The sequence below is a fragment of the Cimex lectularius genome, unplaced genomic scaffold (assembly GCF_000648675.2).
Source record: "Cimex lectularius strain Harlan isolate CLEC.00 unplaced genomic scaffold, Clec_2.1 scaffold7, whole genome shotgun sequence".
Classification (NCBI taxonomy): Eukaryota; Metazoa; Arthropoda; class Insecta; order Hemiptera; family Cimicidae; genus Cimex; species Cimex lectularius.
Genome location: NW_019392731.1, coordinates 2282700 through 2308512, shown reverse-complemented (window position 1 = coordinate 2308512; position 25813 = coordinate 2282700). Strand labels below are relative to the sequence as shown.

At 33.1% G+C, this 25813-nt stretch overlaps 1 protein-coding gene across 50 annotated transcripts in view; it reads left to right on the top strand.

The window, feature by feature from the left end:
• Nucleotides 1–25813, top strand: part of LOC106663839 (Down syndrome cell adhesion molecule-like protein Dscam2) — a 125649-nt gene that overhangs the window by 451 nt on the left and 99385 nt on the right. The gene's annotated exons all lie outside the window — the stretch shown is intronic.

Below are 25813 nucleotides of genomic sequence, written 5' to 3'. Positions count from 1 at the left end.
ATTCACCGAGATGGTTTCGCCGAATTAGACGTTAAACGATATTTTTTTCAAAAAACGATTTTAACGTTAAAAAAATTTCAAAATTTTATCGTGTCTGTGCTTAGACGACCTTGAATAGCTGGGTTGAAGTTTTCCCCAGGGTAAACAAATCTCTTGGTTGAGGAAATGTATAGTAAGGGTTCCTGGAAACGCCACCCTTGCTATCAAGCCAAGGATAAGTTTAAGTAACGGGGATGATGTCACCGTGAGTCATACGCATTGATTCAACCCCCGAACAATGAACCCCCGCATTCATACCTTCTAAATCACCACTCTTAATTTAAAAAAAAAATCTACCCCTATAATTGTATCAACCCCTTGCAATGTTATGCCACGTTCGAATTGTGAAATCGCTTATTCTTCTTCGCCCTTGATTTATTTATAATATTTTTTTTAAGGTACAGCAAGTATGGTCTTTCATAGCCTTCCAGGATCCAGGACCTGGATATTCAAAGGTCCACTCGTGGAACAGCGCAAGCGTTCCGGCACCTACCCATCTACCCTTAGTACTTTCGATAACAACTCGACTCCCTCGCCCATTATTTACTAATAGCACTTATAATTTCTATTAAAAAAACCACGCTTGTAAAATTGACGTCTATTTTACAATATAATCACACTGGAATATCAGAACGAAAATCACGTAATTATGGGGTTGTAACATTCAATCGTTACGTTTTATTAATTACTGTTATTTACCTATAAAACATGCTAATATTACAAATTTAACCATTTAAACCAAAGAAATTAAAGTACCATACACTTTTTTTCATATTTGTTAATGATTTTGTTTTCATTTTAAAAACAATACCTTGAGTACAACACGTTTGAAGAAATGTTTAACATTTATAATTTGTATAAAGCTGATTATTTATTTACGAAAAAATTTTTTATGATTTTTTCACGATGGATTAACTAAAAAATTTTTTACGGCAAATCCTGACATTCTTTGGGTGGAGGCTTGGGTTTGGGTGTATCACCCATTAGCCAACATAAACATTAGGGTTTTTTTTGCCCGTATTTTCCTGTTCACGTTATAAACGAGCAAAACTAAATTGATTTAGTATAAAGTTTAATCGTACACCTAATTTAAGTTCCAAGTCTGTATTTGCCACCCTCCAATATCCGTAAAATTTACCTACTGTCAAGGCGCTTATTGTAAACATAATCCATAATTTCCGTCTGAGGGTGAGACAGGAGACAACCAGAGAATCGAATCGGGATCCTTATCGGAAATTTTCTCTATCGCAGGCCCTTTCTCACAGAATTTACGATAATGAATTCCTGAGTTGCACCCTCAAGAAGCTCCAATAATTAAATTAAGTTAAAATAGTACTGGGTAAAAATGATTCGATATTTTTCATTAAATTTTCCTAAAAAAACAAAAATATTGTCTTACCTAATACATTTACAGAAAAATTTCCAATTATATGTACTTTTATCGACATAGCAATTACGATATACTTATTTTAATATAAGCCAAATTAAGCGAGATTAGAAATTCATGAGCTTTAATAAAAATTATTTAATTATGACAATTAAGGTTTTTAGTTGAGATGAAAAAAAGCTAATGGCACGAGAGGGATTCGAACCCACAACCTTCGCCTAGATACGCCGATGTTCTACCACCTGAACTATCGTGACCTCGATCCACTCGGATCAACTCCCCATCTCAACCCCACCTTATGAGGTTTCCCTCTTCTTCTTATTTAATTATAATGGTTTGAAAGAAAATTTACATAAAACACTGAAAAGTAATTTAGTGATAGAATAAATTGTTTGTTAAATTTTAATCTATCACTAAATGATTTTCCGTTGTTTAGGTGAATTTTCTTTCAAACCATCATAATTGAATATTTCTTTATTATAACCCATAAATTTCTGATCTTGTTTAATTTGCCCTACATTAAAATAAGTATGTTTGATGTAATGAATATAACGAAAAGTAATTTAGTGATAGAATAAATTGTTTGTTAAATTTTAATCTATCACTAAACGATTTTCCGCCGTTTAGGTGAATTTTCTTTCAAACCATCATAATTGATTTTTTTTTTATTATTGGGTTGTCCGGAAAATAATGCAGGATTTTAAGTTTTCATTAAAAAAAATCTATATAAAATATTCTGTTTACGTTTACAGGATTACTCATTTGTATGANGTATGGGAAATTATTTTGATTAAAGAACATTGCTTTAAAGTAACTAGTTTCTTTTTTTTTGTTTAATACCAAAATCCTGCATTATTTTCCGGACAACCCAATATATCATCAAGTTCTGATTTCGTTTAATTTGCTCTGCATTAAAGTAAGTATGTTGTAATGAATGTAACGAAAAGTAATTTAGTGATAGAATAAATTGTTAGCTAAATTTTAATCTATCACTAAACGATTTTCCGCCGTTTAGGTGAATTTTCTTTCAAACCATCATAATTGAATTTTTTTAAATTATATCTCATCAAGTTCTGATTCGTTTAATTTGCTCTATATTAAAATAAGTATGTTGTAATTAATATAACGATAAAAATACATACATATAGTATGAAATAAACAGCAAAATACGAGTGCCCGGTTTTTGTTTTGTCTTTGAGTGTATAATCGTACCATTATAAGTTGTCACAAGCCTTTGAGGGTCTCTGTATGTATACTTATCTGTTAACCTCTGGAGGGTAAAAATCCTTTTTGTCCGTTTGATCTCGCTTTGTGTTCGTTCACGGTTCCGCTTGAAATCTGATATTATTTTTGTTCTGAATCGCTCCCTTTGTGGCTTTCAAGTGAAACAGGACCTTTTGACGTGTTAAAACGTCAAAGTTCAAGTTTCTCCGCGTTATATTTTCATGGCTTTTTTCCCAACTTTTGTCTTTTGTATGTTGTCACAAGGCTTATTCTTAAAATTATATATTTCAGTGAATGTGCCCCTGAGAAAGGCTGAACAATAAAAAATATATACTTACTCTTTCTATATGTTTTACGATTTTAGAATTATTATAATTAGTGCATCCGATGACTCCGAGAAAATGACTGAGCCTTCGGTCATTTAGGCGAATTCCACGAGGCGTGACCGATGTTTCTCAGACGTCCCTGAAATTGACCGGCAACCTTTTAATTATTGTATTTTTTTAATTTGATTAAATTTGTTAACAAGAAGGAATTCTCTTCAACACTTATAAAGAAGGAATTCGATTGGAAAAAAGTTTACAAAATCATTTTGAATATGTGGTCGGTCGTACAAGCTTATTTTCTCCATGCCACTTGCCGGGGGGCAAAAAATTTTGTAATCTGCCGCCACACATGTTCACTGATGTGTTCCTCGTTTCTATTTTTACATCCTGAAATGCTTAAAACTAATATAAAATATTTTAGTTGGGTAAAGATATTTGAAACTTTTCTATGTTGAGTTTGCAAGGCACAAATATATCAGTGGGGGGTACAAATTGTTTAAAGATATATAATGAAATATTTTTCGTTAAAACTTAAATTGATATCACGTTTTTTTTAAAAATTTTATTTATTTTTGTGTGTGGATGATATGCCATGTTTATTATTTTATTTGCACTTTAAACTATATTTGACATTCATAAAAATTTGTCTGTTTCTTGGTGACCGGTTGTTTCATAATTTATTGAAGTGTTGGTACCAAAAAACAATGATCACTGATCGCTACCTCAATTATATATCACACCACTTCCTACACACAATATTAAACACGGCTAAAGGATTATTACAAAAAATCATATCTCTTAAGTCATGAATCCTTTCACCTAAAAAAAATCCAAACATAAACAACATAAACAAATCTTACTTAACAATAACTACCCTAAAAACAACATATCATCAACACAATCATACAAACACGAACCAATATACATGTCCATTCCATTCATCCATACATTATCACACAAATTAAATAAATTTCTCTCCTCAGAGTACATTAAAATTGCTTTTAAAAACCATAAAACAATACACACACTTTTTTCCAAAATCAAAGACCCAACACCAACAGTCTACAAATCCGATGTAAGTCATAAAATTAATTGTATGAACTGTCCAGCTACATACGTTGGAATTACATCGCAATATCTAAAAAAACGGAAAAAACATATTTATGTAAAACACCAAAAACCAATCCCACAGCATTGGTCACACACCACTTTGAAAAACAACTCAACTTTGATTTCGTCAAAATACAAATACTAAACACGTAAATAAACAAATACAAACGCAACCTTTTAGAAATGACAAAGTTAGTGTCACGAGCGGGATTCGAACTCACGACCTTCAGCTAAATACGCCGCTGCTATAACCACTTGAGCTATCGTGACTTCGATCCACTCGGACACCAACTCCCCATCTCAACCTACTATCTTTCGAATTTTCCCTCTTTTTGCCGTTTTTCAAATGTTGGTGTCTCTGTCAGAAAATTTCCATTCTCTACTTCCTTTGAGTTAAATAAATCCTCTTATGAAGAAAGAAATTTTCACAGATTTACCGCGTCCCCCACCCTGTCATAGTTACGTAAAAACAACAGAATACAAATTCACGTTTCACAACACTTTTACACACCAATATGACACCACAATAACACCACACTTTATGTGAGTATGAAATACTTGGTTCAAAATTTATATTTACATCTTAAATTGTATTGTTCCAATCACTATATGTTTTGTAATTTACCCAGAAGATGGCCCGAATAAAGGTCGAAACGTCGGCCAAAAATAAAAAAAGATGTTTTTCTGATCTACCTCATTCTCGACCTCTCCTCACGATTTCAACAAATTAATTGTTAAAAAATTATAAATCGGTTTAAAAAAATCAACACAATTCAAATGTAATTTTTTGTAACTAAGTACTTTAAAAGATTTATCGCATATCATTTAAATTTGCATATTTACCTCTACCTTCTTTATCATTGATGAGAAAAGGAAAATATTCAAGATGTTTGCGTTAAGTGCCTCAGTTTACATTTTTTATTTTATCACTTTCAACGTTGCTATTTCCCCTTCAGACATTCGACAATACGCCCCGAAAAAAACAAAGATAAAAAATGCAAAACATTTTATGGTTTTAATAGTTGTAAATTGCTAAAGAAAATTCATCTCAAACTTTTATCTTGGTATAAACCTGTCTCTTTTGCTTTGAATTTTTAGATTTAGTTCAATTGCTTATGAATTGACGAGTTTTGGGTAAGAATTGGAATGGATTTCTGTACATTCCAAAGGAAATTTGTTTATTCTTTGTAGACGTACAGACTTTTTTTATGTATAAAATTGTGGATTGAAAAACGAGTTTTGTTTATAAATCAAAGCAAAATTATACATTCTTTAGCCACCTTATGGCTATTGTTTGTCTAATCAAATTAATATTCCGTGTTTATAAAGACACAAAGTCGTAATAATTCTCTATTTATAGACAATTATAATTTTAAAGCGGTATTTTAATATCGATAAAATATGTTCTGGCACTCCAATGATTATACATTATAATTTTATGATTTAAAGGGTAGTCATATCTGATCAACTTATACATACTTTAAAGGGAAATAGTATACATGTAGTATGATTATTATCTGTTTTTATTTATTTTTGTTTAACTTTTTATAAAATTTCACTTCCCGTTTAAAATGATGTAGATTTAATATTATTAGATAAATTTCGTAGGAAAAGGCTTTTTTCTTGAATTATTTTTAGGTAAACGGGTCGTTATCACTTTCTCCTTTTTTCTCTTATTCTCTCTCAATTCTTTTCTTTTATTAATTAATCTTTTTCGTACATCCTAATCACTCTCTCTCTCTCTCTCTCTCTCTATATATATATATATATATATATATATATATATATATACACACCCACACTCACTCACTCACTCTTACTCCAACTTTCCTCACCTTCCTTTTCATCTCTATATACAAGGTGCCCTTTTTAGATGCCCTGCTGTCGCTATCAAAAAAGCAAAAATATACGTGTTTAATATTTTTTAGTCTTGTTTCAAATGTTTGCCTTTTTTTGTACAAAAATTATACAGAGTACCTCAGACCCAGATCAACGTCAAAAATTCAAATATGATCCTATGGTATGATTTAAATTGGACAAAAAATGGAAAACGTTATGGCAAAAAGAACCAGGGAGCGTAATTTCGACAGGGTCATAGTTAAAATTTTAAAGTTGCACTCGGACTACCATGTATAGTTTTTCTCCAAAAAAAGGTAGAAATTTGAAACTAGAATAAAAAGTATTAAATCGTATTTTTTTGTTGTATTGGTAGCGTCCTTGTTTCAAGAGAAATTCAGCCGGGCCATCTAAAAAGGACACCCTGTAGATTCAGATAAAGTTCAGTATGAAGGTAGAGAGGTGCTGTTTGATAAATACTCCTTTCATTTTCACGAACTCTTTCGACAGTTTTATTTTCTTAAGAAGGACTAATGGCAAGAGGAGCGGCCGATTATTGCTTTCTTAAGAAAATAAAAATGGTAGAAGAGTTAACGAAAAAGAAAGGAGTATATATCTCTCTCATTTCTTTCTTTTTTCTATCATTCTCTCTTGTACAACGTAATTCACTCTCTTTTCCCCTTTCTCTTTCTTCTTTATCTATCTCTCTCTCCTTCCCCTGCCCTCTTTCTCTCCTCAAGCCCTTTCTCTTTTTCTCTCTTTCTCTCCTCTCTATCTCCCTCTTCTCTTTCTTTCTTTCTTATTTTCTTCTCTTTCTTTAATTTTCTCTGGTTTTGTTTTTCAATTTCCCTACCGCTCATCCTATTACATTCACCTGGGTTCATATATTGAGTCAAAGATAGCCATATCTTCAGACCTAATTGCTTTTTGCGCCCTACGTATTTTTAACGAGAAACAATGCATGAGCGAAGGAGCGTGTTGGTCTTTTGAAGCTCTGCAGAAATAGCCGGTTTCTCTGCTGGTGAGATTTTTACAGTCGAATTCCTTTTTTTTTTTTTTTCAACCATAAAAAAATCTGTACGTATGTGTGGTGATTAGTGACCGTTAATCGATAATTATTCAGATATCGTGAGATGCCAGACCGCATCTCACGATATCTGAATAATTTGTACGTATATTTAAAAAAAAGTTTTTATTTAGTGTGGTGTTTAGTGACCATTAGTTCATTATTTGGAGATCGTGAGATGCGGTCTGGTGTAACAGGTTTAGAAAAACATTTTGTTTATCGTGCCAACGTTTCGATCTTTATTGAGATCATCTTCAGGCCCTGGGATTTATAAACATTGTTTAAATTAAACAAATACATTTATGCAATGCTAGAAATTCATTTTTTCACATCCTACATGTATTGTGATGTTTAGTGACCGTTAATTAATGATCATTTGGAGATCGTGGGATGCGGTCTGGACCGCATCTCATGATCTCCGAATAGTCGTTTATTGTCATTTGTACCGTACATGTTTTTTTTTCGTAATTAGACCAGTAGAGTTCCTATAGGTAAAATTAATTAATAAGTTGTCCTTTTTCTGGTTATTGTGTCAAGATATTGAACATAAGTTTTTTAAATGTGGTGTAGGAGACATTGAAGGACGAAATGGGTCAGGCCTTCTACCAAAAGTGTTTATTTAGTTGAGTTGATGTTGCGTCGGCCGGCAATTTGCGCAATAAATTAGATCCCATGTCAGTGGATCTAATTGAAACGCACAGTGGCAACCAACTGACAAATACCCTTTTTTTACACATTGATGAAAATGCAGGCTTATTTGTTGTAATATTGTTATTTAAAATATTTTTTCTATCCTCTGGTTCGATTATTTGAGTTTATTGCACGGTATAAATAAAACATTTATTGATCCTTATATAGCCAAACGTTTAAACAACATAGTTCATAATCCTTGTGGTGTGACTATAGTCAGAGCGTTATGAATGTACGAATTCATAGTAGGAATATAAATGAAGGAAGCTCCAATAGAGAGCCGGATTGTTTATTAATAAGTAAAAAGGCCCGCTTGGGACCTGACGCCTTTTCATTGATTTCCCTCTTATCGAGAACATAATAAGTACAATCTGGTATTGTTGACATGCTACATCTGTAAATACGTAAACATGCTGATTAAACAATAACCATTATAAACTGTGCTCTGATTGATGTTCGTCTTGGGCAAGTTCCGCAGCTTCTCGACACTAAGCTGCTCTGCAACAAAAATAAATGTCTTCTCACGGATGTTATTTCATCTGCAGTACTCATGAAGGGTTTCGATTGTGAGAACCAACATACGCGAGGTCAAATTCCGAAGAAGCAACTTACCATTTCATTACGCAACTGATTTTAAAAACCTGTTCGTAACAGTGCAATAAGAAGATTTGTAACGAGTATAAAGTTACAAGAAACCTTCTAGAACTCATTCTTTATACAAGTAGAACACAAATTCGAACATATATAGCATGTATAAATAAATAATGGCATGCTAGGCAATATTAAAGTAACCGGGTATGTACGGTTTTTGGATAATGTACGCAATGTAATGTAGGCAATTATCCCCCAGAATATAGGGGAGATAATATATTCTACTTCATAGCTATAAATTATATTAAACAGGATTTTTTAAAAAGATTTTTGGATGAAAATGTAAGATTTTAATATTGTGATAAGATTTGCTATGTCAGCCTCGTTATTTATTTTTCTTGATGATTATAGTAGCATGCCAATGTATAGTATATCAGTATTGTCACTCTCTCTCTCTCTCTCTCTCTCTCTCTCTCTCTCTCTCTCTCTCTCTCTCTCTCTCCCCCTCCTCTCACACGCGCGCGCGCGCGCACACACACACACACACACACACACACACACACACACACCTTATGTTTTTTGTTCTAATTTTCTCTCTAACCTCTTTTTATCACGTTCTCACTCACTCATTTTATTTCTCCTCTACTTTTATACGTTCTCTCTTTTTCTTTAACTCATTTCTTTCTTTTCTCCCTTTCTCTCGTTCTCTCCTACTTACATATCTTTTTTGCTCTAATTTCCTCTCCTTCTCGCTCGACTCATTATCTATATCTCTGATTCTTACACTCTTACATACATTCTCTCTTTCTCTTTCCCACTCGCTCTCTTGTTTTCTTTGTCACAGTTTGTCTTGCTCTGACTTTTCTTATCCTCCCCCACTCTTAATCTCTTGCGCTCACTCTCCCTTTCCCTTTCTCTCTTTCTCTCTCATTTTTTCTCTTTATCTCTCTTTTTCGCTCTCTCTCTTTCTCTTTCTCTTTCCCTTTCCCTTTCCCTTTCCCTTTCCCTCTCCCTCCCCTCCCTCTCTTAAACGCACATACATGCAAATATATTAATCGGGGTGTTTGGTATACTGCGCCCTTCAAAACTATTTTATCCCCAACGCACATACATAAAGACACTTCTACATTCACTGTAAATATTCCACGAAGAGTGCGGAGATACGTTTTGATCCTTTGAAATTGTGCAATTGCTCATTTCTTTGAGAGTGATGTTTTACAGTTGAGAAGCTTAAAAATAATATAAAATGAAAATAAATATAAAGAGATATTGCATTGTTTTGTTTAAACTGTATAATTATTTAATTATTTCTGCTTTTTGATTATCCGTTAGGCCCAACACTATGATTTCAGATTGTCGTGACCGCAATATTTCCATGTCCATGAAAATAACATTAACATAATTTCTGGCTTAACGTTTTGTCAGACAATGTCGGTTATGAGGGTGTTGCCAGGGGTTCGTGAACATCGATCTCTCGGTTGTTCAACCCAAAGGGCCGCCAGTAGGGAGGACCTCGAAATATTATTTCACGCCACTTCCATCCCAGCGAAAACCCTTTTAATCCCATTCTTTCGCCTCGTTTCGCTTCTTTTCTCCCTGTAATTCCGTTGAGCCCGGTTAAGCCATCTTTAGAAATTTCCTTACTTTTTTTTAGAGCACACGTGTGAAGCCCCCGCCTCGAAACGGCTCCTACACGACTGTCCTACATCCTTCAACGTTCCCAACATGACTATATTGCCGCGGCGGTTTTTTTAAAATTTTTTTATTCGGTGGTTGAGAATCTCAGCTTTGATTCAGATTTGAATCTAGATCTTCAACCCTTCTCACAATTCTTAAAGGACTGAGTTATGTAATATTCGATGATCCCCCGAGAAGAAACTACTCTCTGGCGAAAACAGCGGTACAAAGCGGAGTAGTTTTAATAATCAGGTTTAACTGAAATATATATACTTTACCGGCATATATTTCTTCGATAACCCTGAAAATTCAAAATTTGTGGCATACTTTCTACGCTTTTCGTGTATCATGATTGATTTACATATAGAAATAGACAAATGACGTCATTTATTGTAATTAATTTTTATTTTCTCCGTTATTGTTGTTCTTCCTTTTCTTCTCATAGATGAAATTTTTTTATAATTTAAAACGACCTTAAAAAGTACAAAAAAATTTTTTTTTTAATTAATTCCTTTTGTAAAATTTCACAAAAGAAGAACTCTGTTTTTGTTTTAATACTTATTAAAGGCGCAATATTCCTTGTATGTTAGCGCTTATTACAAAGATTGATAAATAAGCATTCATTTACAAGTTCTTTCCTATAAGGATCAGCAGATCTGCAATAATTTTTAATAATAAAGAGGTTTTGCTAACCTGACAGTTTCCTTTGTTGTTGTTTTACAAATTCGTTTCCGTTCAGCTTATCTTCTTTTTTATTTATTTTATTTACTTTAGTATATTCTACTAGAATTGGACAATAGTTATAAAATGAAACAGGTATTGCAATTGATTTTCGTTTTTTTCGCAGTTATAGTTTAAATTTCAATAGGCCTTAATGTACTTTCTACAACTATACCATGAAATTTCAGATTTTTCGTGAACAGATATTTTTTAGATTCTTATAAAAGCTCACCATTGGTTTATACGTCTTCTTTAAACACTTTTAAATTAACGGTTAAAATAAGTTCAGCGGTTTTTTTTTAATATTAAGGGTGAAACGATCTCTCCGAGATGACTGTAATTGAATTTGATATTAAAATATAAAATATATATTCTATTCGTCGTCCGATTGTCACGATGGCTCAAGTGGTAGAGCAGCGGCGTATTTAGCCATGGGTCGTGGGTTCGAATCCCTCTCGTGACACAGACTTTTTTATCTCAGCCAATACCTTTCATAAAGATTAATTAATTAAAATATATAGTTATTTGTCTAGAAGATTTTTTTCTATTCATTGTTTGGAATGTTTATTAAATATTTGTAATCAGTTGTAAAGTAAATATAAATAGACGTTCCTAAGATTATTAAAGCTCTCCTAGTACAATTCTCCGTTATTGTGTCATAACCATTGTAATTGTGAATTAGATTTAGATATTTATATTTGTTAATCTTTTAAATTATTAATTATTGACTCAAAGTCCTGAATAACTCGACTAAGTAACTGAGTTGTTTCGTTTTAATTGACCTCAAACCTGACGTTTTATAAGACATCCTCGTACATTGAGGTAAATTGAATACTTTCCTTTTTTTTCGATTGCAGAGCCGCTGGATTCGAACCCGGGACCTTTACCTTACAGTGATGAGCGCCATGTCAACGCCTAAACCGTTGCGGCCACCGACGCCCCCTATATAATATATTGTTAATTTTTCTGGTATAAACTGATTTTTAACACACTTTTGTCCCTTTGATTAATAAAAAAAATTAGAAACTCGTGTTATTCGTACATTTATGTCTTGAATAACGTCTCCTGTACCACCATGTACAGTAATTTTTATAAACCGGTCTTAACAATGTTGTGAAATGAGAAGACCATTGGGACTCGACCAAACCGACCATCGTTAAAAACTTACAACAGGCTTCACAACTTTTCCATTTTTGTCAAGCAGGAAAACGTCTAAAGTCCTTAAAATCTCCCTTCTTTTAAAATCATGTTAATTAGCATAACAATACCGGTTAAATACAATTAACCGAGAAGACAGGGGAGAACAAAGGAAGAAGGAGAATACTGCGAGGTTTAAATTTTTTTTGGGTGGTCGACCCGTTACACTTAAAAGGTTTCTCTCCGAGTGTTATGAATATGTAACTTTTCAAAATCGATTTGAACAAATTATGCATTTCGTGCGTCACAGATGCGAATGAGATAGCGCCAGGCCTGACAAATATTCTCTCATTCTCAGGTGATGTTGCGTGCTGCCTATAGGCGACTCATAAAATACCCGTCCGTACCAACATAAAACCAGCGCGGAACCAATTTAGGATTAAATATTCCAAAAACAAATACATTTCACACATAGGCAAACACGCGTGCGCCCACAAACAAGTAACGAACAGACACCTGAATTTTGTGAAATATGTAATAAGAATAACAACCGTGAAATATAATAAATTAATGATGATTAACAATCAAATTAAGTATGAAATGAAGTTTACGGTTTGATTAAATATTCAGTTGTTTCATTTCGGTCCGCCCATCCTCGCTGTTAGTCACTCAAATGGCAAAACAGTCGGTTGATTATCCTTATAAAATTAATAACAATAAAGAGAATCATGTGGTGATTAGTGACAGTTAGTTGATGATTGTTCGAAAATCGTGAGTTGCGGTCTGGTGTGATGTAGGTTTCAGAAAAACATTTCCTTTATCGTGCCAACGTTTCGATCTTTATTGAGATCATCTTCAGGGCGCAGTGTTTGTTTTTGCGTAATTGTACCATTCTTGCGTGTCGTGTTGAGAGTGCCACGACACTCAAGAATGGCACAATTACGCGGAAAACAAACACTGAGCCCTGAAGATGATCTCAATAACGATCGAAACGTTGGCACGATAAAGAAAATGTTTTTCTGAAACCTACATCACACCAGACCGCATCTCACGATTTCCGAATAAAAAGAAATATGTTTCATTTACCTTAATGCATGTACATTATCATAATTATGTTTTTGTATGTGCGCATGTGATGTTTCTGTGAGAAATTATTTGAATTAACAACAAACGTTTTAAAAACGAAGCAAAAATTGTAGCAGTATGTTAATCAATCGGTCTCCATGAAGCAAAACTACTTGTACAAAATACAACTTTGATCCTTCATATAAAATTCTTTTTTTATCGCTTATATTATGGAAAACATATGAGGAAGATAAAAAAATTTGAGCACTGTTACACGTGTTAACGTTGTGAGAAACCTAGCATGTAAACGTTTTAATATCTTGACTTCAACTTTAATATTTATCTATTTATGTTTAGTGGTTTAATTGACCAAATTACTTATTTCAATTAATGCTTTTATGTTTAGTGGTCTAATTGACCATATTATTATTTCAGTTAATTGTTCTTTTTATGTGAGGTCTTGGTTGAGATGAAAAAGTTTCACGAGCGGGATTCGAACCCATCGCCTTCGGCTAGATATTTATGTTTAACACTTATGTTTTACGGTTTATAGACATTGGAAAGTTCAAAAATTCCTGGAAAACTAGAAAATTCCAGTTCACGGGAAATGCTCATCTCAAAAGAATTTATGAGGTGTCGATGCAACAATAAGGGGTGCGCCGGAATGCCACTTAGCCCTTCTAGCCTATTTTCTTTCATGTGTACACCGATGGGTTTATCCGTCAACTTCATAAGCCTTCTCGAAAATCTTTTTATCGCCGTGGAGATCTTCAAACTAAATATTAAATAAATAAAATAAAGGGAGATAAACAGGAAACAGTGCTCATGTTTCTTATCTAGGCTCTTACAAACGGTGCCACGTTAACATCTATGTAAATGTTGTATAGTTTTATTCGGTTGGTTGGGTTATTTTCCCTATTATTATTTCTGATATTAAAAAAATCATTTCGATTGTTATCCTTTTCCCAGACAATATCCTGTTCAACACACTCAATTTATTTCATAATTACTCTTGATATAAAACAGTTTTAAGCTGCCTGTACTAACAAGTTATTTAAATTGTTGCAAAGTCATTTGTAGATGGAAAATTGTTTTGTAAGTTTTTTTAAAAATAAAACTTGATTAGAATTTTAAACTGAATCTATTACAATATTAGCATTTTTTTAAAAATAAAAATGTTTGGAAAATAGAAAATTGGTACGAATTAGTTTTTTCTTCTGATAAATCAAATAAAAAAAGAAAAGTAAAAGCTTGATCTAACTTTAATCTTTCGATCCGTTTGTCCTCGCTGTTAATCCCGGCTCATAGAAATCGTTCTACCATTAATCCCAAATTACATAGCGGAAATCATAACCGGTTGTTCTTTGTTGCTTAAGAAAATAAGTGTATTCGACGACGTCCGTAGATACAGGTCAACTTTACAATCTCTTTCTAAGTACCCTTTACGTTTATCGCTCTTCAGTAATGGGTAAATAAGTAGTAGGCTTTACGAGCACTTCAGTAATAGCGTTCTAAAATACTATCCGTTCACTGATAGCAGGACTGAGAAAACAGTGCAGTTGCACAATAACACAGGTTCATTAAACTTTTTTTTATCGTAATTTATATTATGTATTAGGATGAACATTTTATTCCTAGAATAGCTCCTGTACAAAAAACATGTGAGACGTGTTACAGTTTAGTTACTTAGTTATAGTAGGTTAGTTACGCTTAGTTATAGTCTGTCGATCTGGTATAAAAGTGGGAAAATAACACAGGAAGTTTTTCGAAAGGAGTTAGATCATTTAACAATATACATACACATGATAGTGAATGAGTTGAAAACATTTTATTTATCAATAGAAATAATAAACAAACAAATATAATATGCTAATTTTTATGGGTTTACTAACGAGCTAAAACTTTTTCAAGGGCAAAAGAACTTGAATTTTTCAACTTTTCCGAACAGTAGCCGAGAATCATTTCTTGTGTTTTTCTATCTAAAACGCCCTATTTCGGTCTATTTGTGATGCAGGATTTCAAAAGTTGTTAAAAACAATCAAAATTTCTTCCGTTTCTACCAAACCTAAGCGGTTGTCAATGTAAAGTGGTTATCCTTCAAAAAACGACTAAAAATTGCTTCTTTTCTTCACGCCATCGAATGGCATTACACAAACCCTTGCTACTAATTATTTAATTTTAGCCCGATTAATTAGCAAATTACTTCAAGTTTGTTTTGACCTAGTTCAGTAATAAGTCTGCGTGCCTTGAATAGAAACAAAATGCAATTTCGAAAGAAACGACTTAAGGATATCTTAATATTTCTACCAATTATAACAATATTTACGTAATTACTCTAACACGAACAATTTTATGCATTATATTTTATGCATCTGAGAAGGAAATATTTTTAGATTCAAAACTTGTAGCAACTTTTTATCATGTGTAAATCATGACTAAAAACTTTATCAAATCTCAATTGTTTTATATTTATCTATATGGTAGGCCCGTATTAAATTAAAAAAGTCAGACTTATACTTACATGTTTTATGTACATTCATACACTAATACATCTATTTTAGTAATTGTGCGTTTGATTGATTTGAACTAAGAAAATCAATCCGTTTAGTGTTTTTGTTATTGGGTTTAAGTTAGGAAATTAATTTTGTCTAGGGCAAAAAGCTGAAATGCTGTATTAACCCCATTCTCCCTTTTTCACACTACTTTTTTTCCCATTTAGCATAAAATTTCTGCATTTTGGTTAGATGTAATTACAGAAAATGGTGTACCGCTAGGAAGCTTATTGAAGGAAGAAATTGATACGAACTTTGCCAAACTTTACCGTGAATTTTTCCAACCGAGGTTGCAAATTAATTTTTTTTTCAAGTATAAATTTAGAAGTTTTTGAAAGATTTAGTGTTTTTTTTTACCAAAAATGAAATTGAACATTCTAGAAGGGTGCATTTTTAAACGAAATTTATCGCTCTTTTCGATGCTTTTTTCGGATTTCCCCAAAAATGAATCCTTCAAGAGCTATGGATAGATTTATGACGAAAACTGTAGTTATATGGTTCATAGGAACCTTTTCGGTGGATTTGAGATGTAGAAGCACCCGACTAACTTTGTCCTACGAGTAGTGAATCACCCTTTAAATTACTCGAAAGCTTGACGAAGGAACTGAGTGTTTCTTTTAATTTGGCTTTATCCCTGATTTTTAATACAAATTTAAAATATTAAAGGAAGATATAAATTATGTCGAGATAGCATTATTAAAACATCAGCCAAATTCACTGACAGAATCTAATTAAAAAACACCTCACCAAACAACGGTATATTTCTACATTTGATTATTACGCGCACGTAGTAAGAGCACTTGAAAGATCATAAATTTAACCTCTTACTCTAATATTAATGCAATTAATATAAGCATAAATTATATTTGCAATATAGTAATAAAATTTCTTTAACTGGAAATGGAAGTACGATCTTGTTGACAGTACCCGTTGTTGAAAAGTAAGACAACGATATTTTTTCTCAATTTTAAAAAAAAAATGCGATCGATATCTAAAAAATGCTTTATTTATTACAATTTCTTATTGAACGAGTGTTTACTTGGCCAAGTTTAAACAACCTGAGAAAGTTTCATGGAACGCGTTTCGTCAAGTTAGTTCAGTTTATTTTTCCTGATCTGTTTATCAGGTCTATCGATCAATAGAAATAACAATTACGTTTCGTGTTTATTGTGTTTCATGAAAACGCGAGAAGCGTAGTTTTCGAATCGGCCAATTTGTTGGGAAAAAAAAGAAGTTTAAAATCAACATCCTTTATAAACGGAACGAGGGTCGAGGGGGTCAAGGAATAGCGGACAATTGAGTCTGATCCATAGAAAAATGAGTCGTCAATTTTTCACCAGAACTAGGACGCCAATCTAACCGTTTTGGCGGTTTTGCAAGTAGTGATCTATCTGAGAAAAAAAACCCAAGGAGATTAGAAGGTGAACATAAAATATAGCTATAATTTTTTTTCAGGATGCTCAAGTTATTCTGCAAGTCTAATGTTTTTGTGTTAATCGTCTGATCAAAATCATAATTGATTACATGCAGAGTAACCCAATCAAAAAAATTTTACTACCTTTATATCCAATTAATTTGAATTTTTTGTCAGTTTCAGAACGTCTAGTAATTTATTGTTCAATGTAATAATTTTCACAGATCGTTTTTCCCTGCCAAATCGGAAAAGATGAACTAAATATACATTAAATTTGGTTGGAATAATAAAAAAAGAATACTATGAATAAGTAAAAAAAATAAAACTATAGATTTTATTTTAAGACTTAAATTTCTGCAAAATCAAAACATTGTACATCTTATTTCTGAAATTTCTGTTTATTTTTATTTTTCCTTACTGTCTAACCTTAAGGGTGTTCAATAAATAGTAAGCAATAAAAGTAAATAAGAATGACCATGAAGAATGAAGAGTGATTAGGATGTACGAAAAAGATTAATTAATAAAAGAGAAGAAAAAAGACCTAAAGGTGTACCTTGTATATAGAGATGAAAAGGAAGGTGAGGAAAGTTGGAGTAAGAGAAAGTGAGTGAGTGAGTGAGTGTGGGTAAGAGAGAGAGAGAGACTGAGAGAGAGAGAGAGACTGAGAGAGAGAGAGACTGAGAGAGAGAGAGACTGAGAGAGAGAGAGAGAGAGAGACTGAGAGAGAGAGAGAGAGAGACTGAGAGAGAGAGAGAGAGAGAGAGAGAGTGAGAGTGAGAGAGAAGGAGGATTATACAAGAGAGAAAAGGAGAAAAAAGGAAAGGCATGTGAGGGTAAGAAAGTGTGAATGAGGATGAACGAGAAATAGTGAACAAAGCATATCTAAAAGAGCTACTCTTTAGCTACTCTTTAGCTACTCTTTAGAAACTACCCAGATTGTAAATAAACTAAAAACAAAACTGCTATTTACAATTTAAAATTGTAGTTGTATCTACTAGATAAATTATTGATATTATTAATTATTATCGCTTTTAGAAAGGAGAAGGGAAATAAGTTTTTGCTATATATTTTTATTTTCACCCAGACCACCTAAAATCTATATCAACTGGTTAAAAAAAAATGTTAATGGTCATACGTAAACACACTCTCAAATTTAGAACTAGACTCACACCTATATCTTCTAACACTAATACTCTGCACGATGAATCACAAAGGTGAAGGCAAAAGTGGGGCGACCAGTCCCTCAGTTCGACAAGGCCGATTGAAAAACTGGTTTTCTGCCGAGAACATGATGTAAGGTGGAATTTCAAAATCGAAAGAATAGCGTATTAGAGAGCGTGGTAATGAAAAGTTTAATAGCCAACTGGAAGCGTTTGCAGACACGTGGGTAACAAGTAGTCGTCATCAAAAAATTTTAGCAAATCACACTTACATAAACATACACACAAAAACGAGCGCGCACCTACTTTTGCACATATTCTCAATAAACATGACAGTGTGACAAAATTATGTCGCAACGATATCACTTTACAGTATTTTCTCAAACTATTATGTTGATAAAGTATCAAGGAAACGAGGTCACATCAAGGAAACCTTATCGTTGAAACGAAGCCACCTACACATGCGAGCATATCTTGCCAATTTTCTATATGGATGAGGACTTTTTAAAATGTGTACACCATATAACACCTTTTGTAACAAGGGTACAACGATTAATAACGTAATATATATACGTATAATGTGGGACGTTTAGGGGTCGACAAAGGTTAAGATCATCGCCCGCCTTCTGCGTATTTGTACTTCTTTCCTCGTCTTTCACGCGTGTTTTTCCAACCTGCAGCCTTTTGAGCATCTCGATCTGTTACTGAGCATTTGTGTTTTTATGAAAACTAACTCGATATCCTAAAATGCTAGCTTCTCGTTTACTTCAGGTTGTCAACTACGGAATAGATATAAACCATGCAATACCATTCACTCCCCCAAAGTACTCAGTATTCCTTGTGGTGGGGTTCAACCGACTCCATTCTCACTAATAACTTACTTTTACTCTCCAGACGTCATACACTCAACCAAGAATTCTCCATATTCCTCGGGCCGGGGTTAAACAACCCCATCCATTCACGCTAATAAATCACATTCATTCCGCTAAATTAGCATAAACACCATACCTGATGCAAACGCAGAAGTCCGGTCACATTCATTCCCCCAGAGTACCAGATTTTTCTCTGTGCGGGGTCGACCCCACTTCATTCACTCTAATAACTTACTTTCTCCAGACGTCACACACTCACCGCAGAGTACTCGATATTCCCTTCCTTTCACGCTAATAAATTAGTCTCAATCCAATAAGTTAGCACAAACACGACACGCGGTAGAAACACATATATCTGGTCACATTCACTCCCCCTGAGTACTCGATTTTTCACTGGGCTCAGGGCGGAGTTATAAGTAACACCTTCCTTTCACGCTAATAAATTACACTCATTCCAACAAATTAACACCAACTCTATATTCCTCGGGGCGGGATTAAATAAACTTTAACTTTAAAAAAACGTTAATAAACACAGGCAGAAAATAAACTCACAAAACTCTATACAAATACTACACATTTAAAATTTAAAATTCCCTATGGCCTGAGGTACCAGTATTTATTAATTTATCGTATTCTAATCACTTTATTCAATATCTCTTATAGGTAGTTATAGATTTGTTAATATAATTTTAAGTTTTTAAAATTAATTTTTGATGAGAGGGATTCATATTATAAAAAAATCGTTCGGAAGTTGTAGGTTTCACATGAGTTATGAAGTATGTTTTTTGTTGTACATATGTTAAAATTTCAATGAAGTATGAAAGATTTATGGACTTAATCCTAAACGACAAGAACCTGTGCTATATTTAGATATTATTTTATGTTTCTAACTTAACTGTGTTAACAGTATAAAAGTATCATTGACTGGCTTTAAAAGAAGATGCGATTCGTTTCATTAGGACAAAACATAACAGGAAGTCACCTAGGACCTCATCCGACCGTCTTCTAAGCTTATTACTAATGAACTAGTCACTTCCGCTTGCATTTAACTCCCCCGGATGCACGCATTATTTTCTTTTTGTAGCTGGTAATTCTGGTGTGTCGAAAAATTGAAAATCCACCCCTTCTTAAAGGAGGATGTCAAGTCGCTTTCCTGCCAAGGCGAAATCGGTTTGATCGCGCCGAAAATAATTTTTCATCGGTTTTCAGTGGAGTCATTGTTTATTCAAGTTCTAAAAGGAGCCGAAAACGCATCTATTCTCGTCAGAATTAACAAACGGTCGGTTCGGCTTTGAAAAGCTGAGAAAGTGCAAATCGCACACGTGCTTCACTTTCTACTAAGCCAGAAGGTTTGGATTTTGCCAGGCAGGAAATACTTTAAATTTTCGCCTTATGTAACAATTACAAATCCGGCGCGTGCGATTTGCAAGGCATGCCGTATGGTTTGAACTTTGAAGATGTTTTCTTCTACTGAACGTCCTTTCACCTGCTGTAAAGTTGATGCTTAAATAGACTTTATTTATACTTTACACAGATTAAGCGTTTGCAATAGCTATAAACTTTCTTATTCTTATTTTCTCTTGACCTCCCGGTATAAAACATTTATAAAACCAGGCTAGAGAATATGGCGTAACTTTCATGTTCATCTTTCTCTTGGATTTTTATTTTAAACTATAAAGCTGGCTTGAATCAAGTCGCGTATGGCACGGCTGATGTCACTTTATGAATTGTTAAACAGGCAGTCGTGTCCTTACAGGGCTCTTCCTTCCTCTGCTCGTGCTTTGCTTTCGGTTCGATAATATCGAAGAAATTAATAATTAACTCACTTTCAGCTTTCAATTCAATGTCATTAAGTCGAACAAGAAATGGGAGAAATCGATAAAGACGGTGATTTCCAAATATTCTTGGAATGTCATTTCATCTATAATAATGATCTTGTACCTGTGAACCACCCAGTGACACCTTTTTCTCTCGGTTTGACAGACATTATTAATAATTAATTGACCAGAACATGGTTTAATGCTAAATTACACCCTTTTTGGTTCATCACTCTGTAACTTTTGTTTTATTCATTTTCTGCATATAACTTGATTACTCGATAACTTCGTCAATAAATAAGTTTGATTTCAGCTAGGAGAAATCGTGAATTCACAAAATTTATTGACCAAAAATTACTACATATAATTATGCAAAGAAAGAAGATATTGTTGGATCAGATAAAAATTTTAACTTTTTTCAATCTAGCTTAATAATTTCTGGTTGTTTTGTGAACATTTCCAATTAAAGCAACTAACAGATGCTTGCTTAAAAAATAAATAAAATATAAAAGGAAGTTCACTAGCTGTTTTATTACGTTTTTGTGTACAAAACAGTTTAATTAAACAATTTATTATAATATTTCAATTTCAAGCATTTTTACGCACCAAAAGGCTTATATTATTTTCCATAATTTTTACTCTCTTTCTTCTTTCCTTACGACCTTCTTTGGTTCATGGACAAAAACCTCTCCCATTTTATTTTTCCATCATAATATTATCATTGTCAAAATGTAGTTAAACACAACTATTGGATCGGATGATACCATAATCGCGAAATGTCTGGGGTATAACCAGGTTGTGTCATGACTGATTATCTGGGGATTTTGCCCGTGTCAAGGAACCGTAGTATTGAATTAAGAAGTTTTTCGAAAGTTCCATTTGCTAACTGTTGGTTTTCAAAAATGTTTAGTGAGTTCTTGTCGTTCAAAAGGCAGAGAGGTGCTTAATTATTTCTTAAAATTCTCTTGTTGGAAATAGCTTGATGAAATCGTTTTTTATCCAGTTTAAGAAATTATTTTGATCCTTACTTTCTCATTCTAACTCAACTTTTTCTGTCTATTTTGTGAACACTTATAGTAAAACCAACAGACAAGTACTTTTTTTATATTAAAGTCAAAATGTGCTAACTTGTTCAGAAAGATTATTCAAAGTTCCTAGAGTAAGTTTTGAAGGTTTTTGTTGTTCAGAATTAAATAAAAACAAAGGCAGAGTTGCTATATAGTCTGTTTAAAATTGTCTTGTTAAAATGATTAAATGAAATTGAATTTTATCTTACTTTAACAAATGATATTTTGATACTACCTTTTTCAAACTAGCTTATTACTTGCTGGTTATTTTGTGAGCATTTCCAATAAAAGCAATTAACAGGTGCTTACTTTAAAAAAAATTATTTGGAGATAGTGAGATGGGGTGTGTTGTGACAAAAACATTTTTTTTAACATTTTCTTTATCGTGCGAACGTTTCGATCTTTGTTGAGATCATCTTCAGCGCTCAAAGCGTTTGTTTTCTGTTTAGATGTGTCATTATTGTGTGTCGTGTTGAGAGTGCCATTTCTATAAACAAATAAAATAAAAACACAACAGAGTTTACGAAAAGCACACTTGTACACCGGTTACAAGACCCCACATTATTGTCGAGCGTACTGTTAATTTTCGAAATTGCAAACCTCTCGACTTTAATACACTTAACACGATTAGCAGAGTTTGCATGGTCACCCACTCTGTCCTAAGCTTCTGCCAAACCATGATTTCTCACCACCTTCTTATGTTCTATGATGGTTGACGCTATCGGTAGCATACTGATCTTTGATTTTACTCACTACTGATTCACCATTTCTAAGGCCGGATGTTCATTTCGTCAATTTCTGATCCGAAACGCTGCCAGATCTAGTCACCCTTCTAATAACGTCTCAGAAAATTGCAAATCACGAAATTTACTTCGACAAACACGATGCAGTTTATGTTATTTAAGCATTTACAACAATAGACTGGTATACGTTGATGCTATAAATTATGCAGACACACGAGTTAAGTGATAATTAATAATTAACAGGGGATTTAATTATGTTTTCATGCACAAGGCCTTCTGTATCGACCTAGCAAAATGTAATTAAACAAGCTAATGCAATTTACTAATTAACATTATACAATGTCTATTAATATCAGAATTTCGGTTCTTCACATGTAATACTTATTTTCTAGCAAAAACATTATTTATTAGCAAAAATACTATGATGTTATATAGTTTTAGTTTAGAATTTTTCTTGAAATCTCCATCATGTTTGGGTGGAAGAAACATTAAATTAATCTTTTGTGTAGAAACAATAATTGTTAATATTATATCAATTTTTTTCGAAATTTTTTAATTGAGAGGTGTGAATCATGGGTATCCTGTATCCTTGTATTCGAAGAGCAAATTTATCCTTGGCATTTTCTCCAATCGTAAGTTTAAAAGGTTGAATTAATATAATAAATGATAGATTAAACATATTGCTAGGATATTTAACTGTAAGTTCCTTTGGAAGAGTTGACCGCAAGAAATCTCCATGCGTTTTGCAGATTTCTTGACACGAAATTCAAGAATCGGCTCTGTTAAGCCTGAGGAAAACCATCAAGTTCCTCGGGTGAAACTTACCAACGAAAGTTGTTTGCGTGGGCGGCTCGTAGAGGACTTCATGAATGCTATCCGTCTCACACGAGACGATTTAAGCAAACCGGCCTAAGCCAGGAATCCGATCTGTAATTACCAGATTGCTGCAGGAACTTCGTGATATTACGTAAAAATGAAAATACTTCCGTGAAATCGAGATGAGTTCTATTAAGAGGGTGAAAAGGCTAGCCTGAAAATTATAATGATTATATTAGAACTAAAGAAAAAAACTGATCGATAATAGACTTTACAGTAAAATTAAAATATACATTCCGCATAGAACTAGTCACACATTCAATGTCATTTAACCAAATCTAGATGCAATAATAAACAATAAAAACAAGGATCCGTAGATAGTTATCTATTAAACTGGCTAACCGCTATGAAAACACATATCCTGTTGGATAAAGAACAAAGTAGAAAAATAAAATAAAAACAGACATAAAAACGGATTTATGCATGGTTGCTTTTCCACTGCTTAGAAATCTGTAGGTGTTTAAAGAGGAGAAGAAAAAAATCAGGATATAAAATACTGAAATATATTTGGAAACTGAATTAGGAATAAATAAAAGCCTGTTTGCAACCGTGGGAAAAATAGTATTTAATGTATTACTAAGTACTTATGTAATAATATTTTCCAGCATGTAATACGAATATAAAACGTTCACAATAAAAGATAGAAATAAGCCAAGTTATTAACAAATCTGTGGTTTATTAACATGAAAATTTCACTGTATGAAAAGAAAGTTTTGATTTTCTTTGTATTCGCTCGTTTTTCACTTCTATTAATTTTAATAGAAAAATTAGAATTGAAAATCCAAATAATAGAAAATAAATTTTTACGCCTCTGGTAGGTATCTGGTACATAACATAAGAGAATTACATAAAACAACGAACACGATTTGGATAAAGAATAAATCATACAAACTCTCTATGCAGGTCCATTGGTTCATGTTCTACCGTATTCCACTGAGATGTAAGTTTTTTTTAAATATGTCTGGCTCGGATGCAGGGCCGCTGGATTCGAACCCGGAACCTTTACTTCACAATGATGAGCGCCGTGTCAACGCCTAACCGTTGCGGCTACCGACGCCCCCAAAGATAAAGAACTTGAATTACTGTGAAACTTCCTACTAATCAAAAACACAACTAAGTTAAAAAAATAAATAAATATCACGTAAAAATAAATTAATTATGCGAGAGAATTAGAAAAAATTCAATTTTAGTCAATGTGTTCTTTACTAAAAGAACAATTTAAATAGAAGGATGACATATTAAAAAGTACAGAAAGACATTAAAAGTCATTCTGACCAATTTATGTTGGTTATAAAAATTATAGGAAATAAGTAGTTGAAATTTCTCTACAGGAAAAATTTCTCTTACGTAACATTTTTCGGGACAAGCCCAAACCAACTTTGCTCTCATTCACTTTCTATTAGGGTTTAAAACGTTTAAAATTAAAAGCATAACTCGTCAAATTTCCCTCTCCTTCGGCGTTTCTAACCCCTTGAAGCATATAATGCGGGTATCGCCCAGCATCTTCTCGTCACGAATGGGCCATCTGTCATATTCCTACCCCACGGGGCCCACAACGAGTAATTTCCGTTTAGCTTTTTTTATCGTGTTGGCACTTGTATTTTTACTACTAGCCCTAAAGAAGCCGCTGCTGTTTGTTAAAAAAAACTCTAAAGATTATCAGCGTACTCGTACTAGAAAGAAAATTATTATTCACGAATAAACACCAATAAAAATAACTTGTAACAAGTTTATATACGAAAATTTTTTTCGAATGGCTTTCAAGGTGATCAATTTTTATGCATAGAAACTGTCATCTGTATATTTATCAAACTGTATTTTTAACTTTAACATTAGCTTCTCTGACGAGCAAGGACCCTTTAAAGCTACTTCATCTATCTTCTTTTATGTCCTTCAATCTCATGCTTCAAACTTTATCGATTCATTATGAAAAATCCGTTTACCGTTTTAGATATTCTCATTACCTAATTGAACCAACTTTGCTAGTTGATTAAACAAAATTGGTCAATAAGTTTTAATGTAGCAACAGGAGATCTTGTCTTTTCTACCACCTACTTTCATCTCAACAAACATCAACTATAAAGCTCATTCTACTTCAATTTTGCCAGTTAGAACGGTTTATTTAACTTCTTCATTCACCGTTGATGCCTTATTCACCAATAAAATAAACTTCCTCATTTAAACTAAACACGTGTCCTTTTTGGGCATTTCTAGTCGTTGGTTTGGTCGACGAAAATGTTCGGACACTACCAAACTCTATTGGTTCATCGCCCTGCGGGACACATCTCACATCCTCCGTCTTTTCACACTATTAATATACTTTTTCTTCCTAATTTCAGTCTTAAGTTCAATTCCTAAATTACATAAATCACACAATTTACAACCGTCTTTTATCAAACTTGAAAAATCTGCTTGTCTGGAAACTCGAATAGGTTCTTCTGTCC